The sequence below is a fragment of the Ruditapes philippinarum genome, unplaced genomic scaffold (genome assembly GCF_026571515.1).
Source record: "Ruditapes philippinarum isolate M1 unplaced genomic scaffold, ASM2657151v2 ctg4288_1_1_1_1, whole genome shotgun sequence".
NCBI classification, from domain to species: Eukaryota; Metazoa; Mollusca; class Bivalvia; order Venerida; family Veneridae; genus Ruditapes; species Ruditapes philippinarum.
In genome coordinates this window covers 7428-16737 of record NW_026865612.1, presented here as the reverse complement: position 1 = coordinate 16737, position 9310 = coordinate 7428, and the positions used below count along the sequence as shown (strand labels likewise).

General features: G+C 29.8%; 1 long non-coding RNA gene across 1 annotated transcript; it reads left to right on the top strand.

The window, feature by feature from the left end:
• The first annotated feature begins 628 nt into the window (after nucleotides 1–628).
• LOC132729748 (uncharacterized) lies at nucleotides 629–7567 on the top strand. Its single transcript, XR_009625663.1, has 3 exons — nucleotides 629–759; nucleotides 6367–6426; nucleotides 6947–7567. It is a non-coding gene; the product is annotated as an uncharacterized LOC132729748 (long non-coding RNA).
• Nucleotides 7568–9310: the final 1743 nt, after the last annotated feature.

Below are 9310 nucleotides of genomic sequence, written 5' to 3'. Positions count from 1 at the left end.
TATCTCTTTTTCTGAACAGGATCTTGAGATATTTTTTGTTCTGTAAATACATGTGTATATAAAGTAGACGCTGTTATAAAAAAACATATATGACAATAATTTGCTAACAAGCAGTATACAGTGTAGTTTGATCCATTCTGAAGCACATGTATTTCTCTCTTTTATAAAAAAAATAGCCCTATACTGTTGCAAGCTTAATTTTTGTTAGTTAATATTGACATCCCTTAAATTTTGTATGAACTGTTCCAAATTTAAAGTTGGGCGAATTCATTAAACAGATAGAGCAGGGCATGAGTTTAATTTTAAACTCTGCTCAATGCACTGAAATATTTGAAACTCACGACAGACCCTGATTACGATCCAGGATCGTAATCAGGGACTGAGATCATAAAGAAATTCTCCAAACTCAACCTCAGATCTCAAATATTTGATTGGTCAGAAACTGCCACAGAATGTACACTGAACAATGAAAATCTTGACATTTGAGAAAAAGAATCAGAAAAAAGTTTTATAACCTCCATGCCAGATTAACAATTTTCTTGAAAATGAACTTGCTTTATAGTTGATATTCTACTAGTATACAGCTCATTTCAGGTGTTGTGCATTAAAGGAAAAAATCAATATGAGGTTTTAAAGAATACAAATAAACCTTGTAAGATAACTGTGTAACATTTTGATAAACAGTTTGTATGTTGTTTTCAGACCAGACATTCTATAGAGAAAGTTTTAGACTGGGAAAATAGTCACCTATACCATAAGGTAGGGAATTTAATTACATGTCTGTATAGATAGTTAATATTGTACTGATTGTATATATAACATCATAAGTCCTGGAGAACATGAGCGTTTACACTTATGTATTAAGTTAATCGTAATAGTCAGTCATTGTTGATTTTTACCTACTGTATAAGACAGTGCTGGTATTTAAAAAAAAAAGAAAACTTACAATTATAAACTATGCTCGACACTAGAACAGATCAGAATAAGAAAAACAGTCTAGAATACAAACACAATATTGTTGAGTTAAAATTAACAGTATTGTTTTTGATTAGTGCATATTACAACATAGAAACACAATAAATATTACATATGATTGTATATTATTAGTCCCCTACCGGTTTAACCGGAGGGGACTTTAGGTTTACCCTCTGTCCGTCTGTCCGTCTGTCTGTCTGTCTGTCCGTCTGTCTGTCCGTCTGTCTGTCTGTCAGTCCGTCAGTCCGTCCGTCCACAAAACTGGATCCCGCGATAACGCAAAAAGTACTGAAAATATTTTTATGAAACTTGATATATGGATAGATGGCAGTATGGAGATTATGCACGTCTTTTTTTTTTTCTTCCTATGTTGAAAATTCTGGTTGCTATGGCAACAAATAGTCTGAAAATATGGCAAATTTAACACATAAACTGGATCCAGTGATAACTCAAAAAGTACTGAAAATATTTTTATGAAACTTGAAATATGGGTAGATGGCAGTCTGGAGATTATGCACATCTTTTTCTTTTCTTCCTATGTTGAAAATTCTGGTTGCTATGGCAACAAATAGCCTGAATTTCAAGATTTCTGATTTAAATTTTTCAGCTTTTTCACTATATGTTCTTTATTTCTTAAGGTGTTTACTTCAAACTTTAAATTTAAGTTTCTGGTCATCAACCACATCATATGTGACAAGGTTTATAACTCTAGCACAAAAAATATCAGTATTACCTCCCTTGAACTTAGATTTTTTAGGGGAAAAAATGTTGTCTTTTTTAAATAACTTCTTTATTTCCTAATGTATCTACTTCAAACTTCATATATATGTTTCTTATTATCACTCGACATTTTTGAGAAGGTTAAATACTCTAGCAAGACTATTTCCAGAATTATGTCCCCCTTTAACTTAGATTTTTTTAAATATTAACAAATAGTCTGAAATATGGCAAATTTAACACATAAACTGGATCCAGTGATAACTCAAAAAGTACTGAAAATATTTTTATGAAACTTGAAATATGGGTAGATGGCAGTCTGGAGATTATGCACATCTTTTTCTTTTCTTCCTATGTTGAAAATTCTGGTTGCTATGGCAACAAATAGCCTGAATTTCAAGATTTCTGATTTAAATTTTTCAGCTTTTTCACTATATGTTCTTTATTTCTTAAGGTGTTTACTTCAAACTTTAAATTTAAGTTTCTGGTCATCAACCACATCATATGTGACAAGGTTTATAACTCTAGCACAAAAAATATCAGTATTACCTCCCTTGAACTTAGATTTTTTAGGGGAAAAAATGTTGTCTTTTTAAATAACTTCTTTATTTCCTAATGTATCTACTTCAAACTTCATATATATGTTTCTTATTATCACTCGACATTTTTGAGAAGGTTAAATACTCTAGCAAGACTATTTCCAGAATTATGTCCCCCTTTAACTTAGATTTTTTTCGAGAAACTGGTATTTTCACTCCAACTTCTTCATTCCTTATAGGATTTACTTTAAAATCCCACATCGTAATAATATGACAAGGTTGTATAAACATAATTTCCTTACTAAGCATGGAAACTTAACACATTACTGTGATATAGACAAACTTATTTTATTATGTTTTGTGGTTGATATTTTCAAATACAGACTTCATCCTCAAATTCATTATAAATGGCAATACACAGGAGTGTATGACAATTAAAGAACTTTTTGAGGGACCGGTAGGGGACTACTGTATTGCCCGCAATACTATCAAATGCTTGTTGTAATTATAATGATCATTTTAACCCTAAAATTATTGTTTAACAAGAGCTTCAATTGCCAGGCGATGTGAATAAGGTTACGATTAACCATTGAATCACTTTTTAGTTAGTGCTGTAGGTTTAAATCCTACCAGGGATAATGGATTTTTTCATGAAAGGAAGTTTATATCCAGGTCAGGTTAACATTCTTGGAGAAGGTCAGTGGTTCTATTCTGGTGCCCACTTGTGACTGAAATAATGTAGGGAGGTGTGCCTGCGGAATTTCTCCATCAGTTGACTGTAAAATGAAAGTGATAAAATATTTCCATGTAATTTGAAACAATTATTAATCAATAAGATAGTCATTATTTGTATGTTTCACAAGTTTATACTAATTAACTTTTATGGAATGTTGGTGGTTCTACTCAGGTGCCAGTTCATGCCTGAGTTATTGCACGGAAGAGCACCTGAGCTCTTCCTCCACTTGTAAAACTGAAACGTCCTCATATGACCTATACTTCGTTGGTGTAACGTAAAACCCAATCAAACAAACAAACAAAAACTAAATAACTTCTTCTTATTATTGTATATATCTGCAGTTAACACTTAGCATATCGATGGCTCAGCGCAATACTGGTCTAACTGCTATTTTTGAAAATGTTCAGGAGAGACAAAAAACTGATTTTATTCAAAAATACTTATATTAGAAAATATTTTTTTTGCTATGTTAACATTAATTATAATAAGAAATAATGCCATTTATATAAATTTTTATTAAAATATTACAAATTGTGTATTTTAGAGTTAGACCTTTATTGCGCTGAAATTCTGAGCACAATACAAGACTAACTTGAGTTAGACTCAAATTCCCTCTTGCAATTTGGTAAAAGTGGTACAAATATTTGAGTTAGACCTGTTTTATGTTAAATATTCTGATATAAATGAAATTATAAATTTTGAACAAAATTGTTTTGTTAATTTAAACATTGTTTCAAATATTTTGCAAGTCTGTAGAAGAACTTAACAAAGACTAAATTCTTTAATATTTTTCTATTAATATATCATGCGAGCTGACTTTAGATGAAAGTACACTTCTTTCTCCTTTTTCAATTTGTTTGAGATTCAGATTTACTTAAGATCTTTTGCAGATTATCAGTGCAATAAATTTGAATTCTAAACAAAATGCACACAGTTTTGATTCATATAGTGTTATGAACAGTAGTCATGAACAATGATAATTGACGATCCAGGTATATATTAATTATTATGATATCAAACAGGGAATGTACATTTTGTATAACTCACATTTGTACAAAGAAGACACATTTTATTTTTCTCAATGCACACCATTACCACCATTGGTGCTTAAATGTTGTTATTCCGATATTACTGTTATGCGCTAAATCTTAATGAATTTAATGTATGTGGTCCTCTTTTCTGATGATATTATCATTTATAAATATCAAATATTTTCAAAAATGAAAACCGCTGTTAGACCATGCTTTTATTACAACTTTTGTATTTACTTTTCTCAACTGTTTAGAGTATATTTTGAAAGTGTAATGTGCAAATTTTATGACATGTTTTGCTGAAAACTGCATATCTTCAGAAAAGTGTTTCATTTTATATATCAAAGTCATTTTACATCTAAATTTTGACCAAATAACAAGGGGTTGTCAAACATATTTTAGAGAAAAAAGTAGGGCAGTACAACCCACTATCAGGGATTCATATTAGCACATGATGTAATTCAGAATAATTTTTTGTAAAGTTAGATGTGCTTTAAACACTTGCAACCACTTACTCATTCAGATATGAAAGGGCGCACACCTGAAAAGCACCATGTGCACACCTTAGATTAGCACTAAACAATTAGAATGGGTAAATGTTTGAATTTTCTCATTGACACTGATACTATACCAAAAGCAGTTGAAAGTCATTACATTTTTAATTTCATTAAATTTGATAGGTAAAATTAATGACTTTTAGATCTAAAATGAAACATTTTTATCAACTTATAGCTGTTCTGCCACATAAGTTAAAGAGTTTTTGACAATTGCACTCTCGAAAAATTCAATGGAGCTGTTTGATGTAAAAAATTATCAGAATACAAGAACTGAAAAGGTCATTATAATATATAAGTGTGCATATTTTGATTTTTTCTGCACATATCACATCAGGCAGAAAGATATTGTATCAATAATATAAGTATTGTGAAGAGTGTGATTGGCACATGTTGACACTATGTTGTTATTGTTTTGTTTGAGTTGATAGTGTAAAGTTTATATTTCTAACACGACCCGCATTTTTCCCTATTGAACATAGAAGAACTGAAAGTGTGTGTTATTATGCTATAAAATCACTGTTTGACGTTCTATATTTAGACGTTTGACATAATCATTTTACACGTGACGTAACCACTAAAAATGTGACATGTGACGAAACAAACGAAAACAAATCGGGCGCAATTTAGCTAAATATCAGGTACGGCAGCATTTATTCGTTAATGTCGTGTTAGAATCGAAATAATATATCCAAATCGGTGATTTTATTGCTTGATAACATTTAACTGTTTGTCGTTCGAATGCACATCATTATATCACTCGGGCTACGCCCTCGTGATATAATTCCTGGCATCCGAACTCCAAACAGTGATGTTAATGAGCAATAAAATCAGTTTGGGATATATTATTTCTTAAATAACTTTACTTGATTAAAGAGAGTGATACAGAAGTAGATACATAATTTAAAAATAAAAACCCAAGAACGCCCTCAAACCTGAAATTGTTCATTGTGTTACAGGCTAAGTTTGATTTGGCAGTGAAACAATGTACAGTCTACCCCCTTACACCATCTTAAGCAGAACAAATTATATAAATATGAACAAAGTATAAAATTAAGAATTAGGAAATCTCAGCATATGATTAAACAAAGGTCAAACTAAAAAAAAATGAATCTTTAGAGGGGGATCAGAGGTTATGAATCCACTAGTGTAACACGTGATATTTTCCATTTTAAATGTATGCATGAGAAACATACACTGTCTTTTACTAAATTGTACAAAAATGATAGTTTCAACTGCACTTTATGTTATCAAATAATACAGTATGAGTATGATGTAATGACTTCAAAGACAAAATTAATGTTTAATTGTGACACTAAATTATTATTAATTTTTTACAAAATTTTTCGTTTACAGTTACTTGTACATGATATGCAATTGGCTAAAATTTTGCGATTTATACAAAGCACTGATGGAGGCAAATAATTTCTAGTGTTTTCATGAATTCTCACATTCTTTATAACACATTTCAATGGGATATGCATATTATTCTGTACCTGGAAATGAAACATTTAAGGTCTAACTCAAGCATTTTTGAGGAAAATTGATATATTTGACATCGCAATAAGAGACCAACTCAAGTTAGACCTATATTGCACTGACAAAATTGAACTACCTGAGATAGACTTTTATTTTAAATGTAAATAAAAAAGGCAAAAAAAGCATAGATTACCCTAAAATTTTCACAGAATGTGTATTTGACCTTACATTATCAAAATATGTAAAAAAGTGATTTTTGGTAAAAATGTCACTTAGACCAGTATTGCGCTGAGCCATCGATATTAACTAGTTTATATTCTGTGGTTGTATTCCAGCTTGGCCTACATTGGAGGTTATCTAAACAAAGATGTGATAGTAGTAGTATGATGGAATATGTAAGTTATTGTTTAATAAAGTAATGTTATGTGAGATATTAAAACTTCTTTTGTAATGATATAAGATTATTTATATTGTTAATAGATGTGAACTCTCCCTATTTAAGTGGGAGACACCCTCTTTCTCTTGTCAAATTTTTAAATATATTTCTTAGAATTAGGGGTGTTTTAAAAAACTTTGAAAATGAAGACAAGGCTAGACGTAATACAATATGGAATACATGTAATTATAGATTTTTGGACTGGGGGGTGAAGCTAAATTGATATGATTTGATCCATCAGAAATTTCAGTTAGAACAACACATATTGCATTTCATATACTGATGAAGGATTTTTAATGATGACTCAGAAGGTGTGTAAAAACACATTAAAGTTTGTAGTCTTAAACTTAAAATTGTCACATTCTAATAACTATAAAGCAAGAAAGGACCTTATCTAATTAATTTTCTTTTTTAAATCAACTTAGCAAGATGCCTTTAAAGTTAATTATGTATAAATGAAATTATTGTATTTGTTTCAGGTATTAATTGTAGAATATATACCAAAAGTGTCTATATTTCGTCCAGACTGACATCACTATGTGTACTGATAATGGATTATTTTGTCTCAGAAACTGAATTATCAAACAGATGACAGTGATACCTAGATATAAAAATAGAACATGTACAGTGTAGACTGGGGCGGCTAGAATAGAAACACTGGTGCTTTCTTCAACTTTCATACAGTAAACAATGTGTAATCTCACAACTTTCACTTTTATATTTGAGCCGCGTCATGACAAAACCAACATAGTGCATTTGCAACCAGCATGGATCCAGACCAGTCTGCGCATCCGCTCAGTCTGATCAGGATCCATGCTGTTTGCTATCAGTATCTCTATTTGTTATAGGGTTTGTAAGCAAACAGCATGAATCCTGATCAGACTGCATGGATGCATGCTGGTCGCAAACGCACTATGTTGGTTTTGTCATGGCGCGGCTCATTTATACATCAGGGTATTGGACAGTTTCTTACAATTTATTGATAAATGATTGCACATCACCTTGAGTTTCATCTTATCATGAAATAAATAACACTGCTTAAAATGTTATAATATAATGTTGATATTTTAACAGCCTCATCTAAAGCATATTGTCTAAAGGGACATGCATATCAAGTGCATGTCTTTTATTACAAAGATAGCCATAAATTTATTGTATTTTATAGTAAATCCAGCAAGCATCTTATTGTAATATTACAGATTACAATTCACCAAGTTTTGCACGATTTTACTTAGAGTGAAGATATTTTTTATTCAAACATAATAAAGTTTTGTGTTTTTATGAAAAAAAAATATCAATGATTTAAATGTTGTGAATTATTATTTTTTGAAAAACAATCACTTAGCAGTTAAGGATATTGTTGCCTATCAACTTATTCTGGGGGAAGGGGGGACTTGAAAAATTCATCAAAATGTTTTTGTCATCTTTATACAATATAAGTGATTATCAGGCCCCAATGTTCACAAAGAAAAGATCAGGATTAGATGATCCTGATTTTATTTTCATTGTTTTATAAAACTAAAACTGATCTTATTATGCTAGAATTAAATGATATATATTCAAAATATAAATATTGCTTATTTGCAAAATTGGGATAAAATCAATAAATAACGAAACAAATACAAAAATAATCGAATTAAAATGAGGATCAATTTTAGGATCAAATTTTGGATCAACTGTAAAATGCCCATATCTTGTAAAAATAACAATAAATTTATTCTAAAATTTCATAAACATGCTATTTCAAGTCAAGTTTTATCAAGTTAATACTGAATATTTAATCTATGAGGATAAATAATGGAGAATATTTGTGTTTTTAAATTGGATCCTGATCTTGATCCTAATCCTTAAATCTTTGTGAACACGGGGGCCAGATGTTCATTGTTACTAATGGTAAGGTAAGGTCAGTGTTTGCTGTTTGATTCATATATAAAAATGCTGTCATGTGCTATTCTAAATGGAGCAAATTATAACTTAATTAATAAAGCCAAGTGAATATAAGGCATAATTATTACAAGTTAAACAATTATTTAAATTAATACATACTTGCAAATATAAGATTGCAAAATAAAAACTATACACTGTATTTTGAAACGTTAACATTTTCATCCATGTCAGCTTGAATTGTATCATTCTTGAAACCATATTATATAACAACATAAGTATTTCCATTTCATTTAATTTTTAGTGTTGTACATTCTCATTTATCTGTTGTTAATGTACGTTCCATAATAAATGTATTTTTGTTGATTTTTGTGGAAACTAGTCGTAACTACTATAGCCACCAAATTGTTTCAGTCTTGTGTTTTAATGTTGTTTATTAAAAGAAATATAATTTGTTTAAAGTGAAACATATGTATAAATGAAAACAAATGTATGTATATTTTAGTATGTTTATATCATTGGTATTAATAGTTTTTAGGGCGATTGAAAGTAACTGCTGTTTAATTTTTGCGTTTAAAGTGAGTTGGCGGGTACAACTTTTTTGTTGTTGTATTATGTTCAAATATTATTCCCATTATTTCCATGTTAAGAAATAAGACTATATTCTAATATTAACACTACAGGGCAATATTGTGCATTATTACATGCACAATGTAAAAAGGGAAAGTTTACATGTAATATAATGTAACATGTAGCGTCAGTGAACCAAATGATGTCAGGAAAATTTCTTCTTCTCTCAGTTTCAACATAAATTTATCAATTATCTTTTAATAAGCATGATTTTTGCTGTTAATTTAGATCTTGATAAATATACAGAATAGAAAAATGATGCAGTTTAATGAAGCAAAACATTATAAATGGCTGTATTTGTTAAAAAATTTAAATTAGTTGTTTTATGT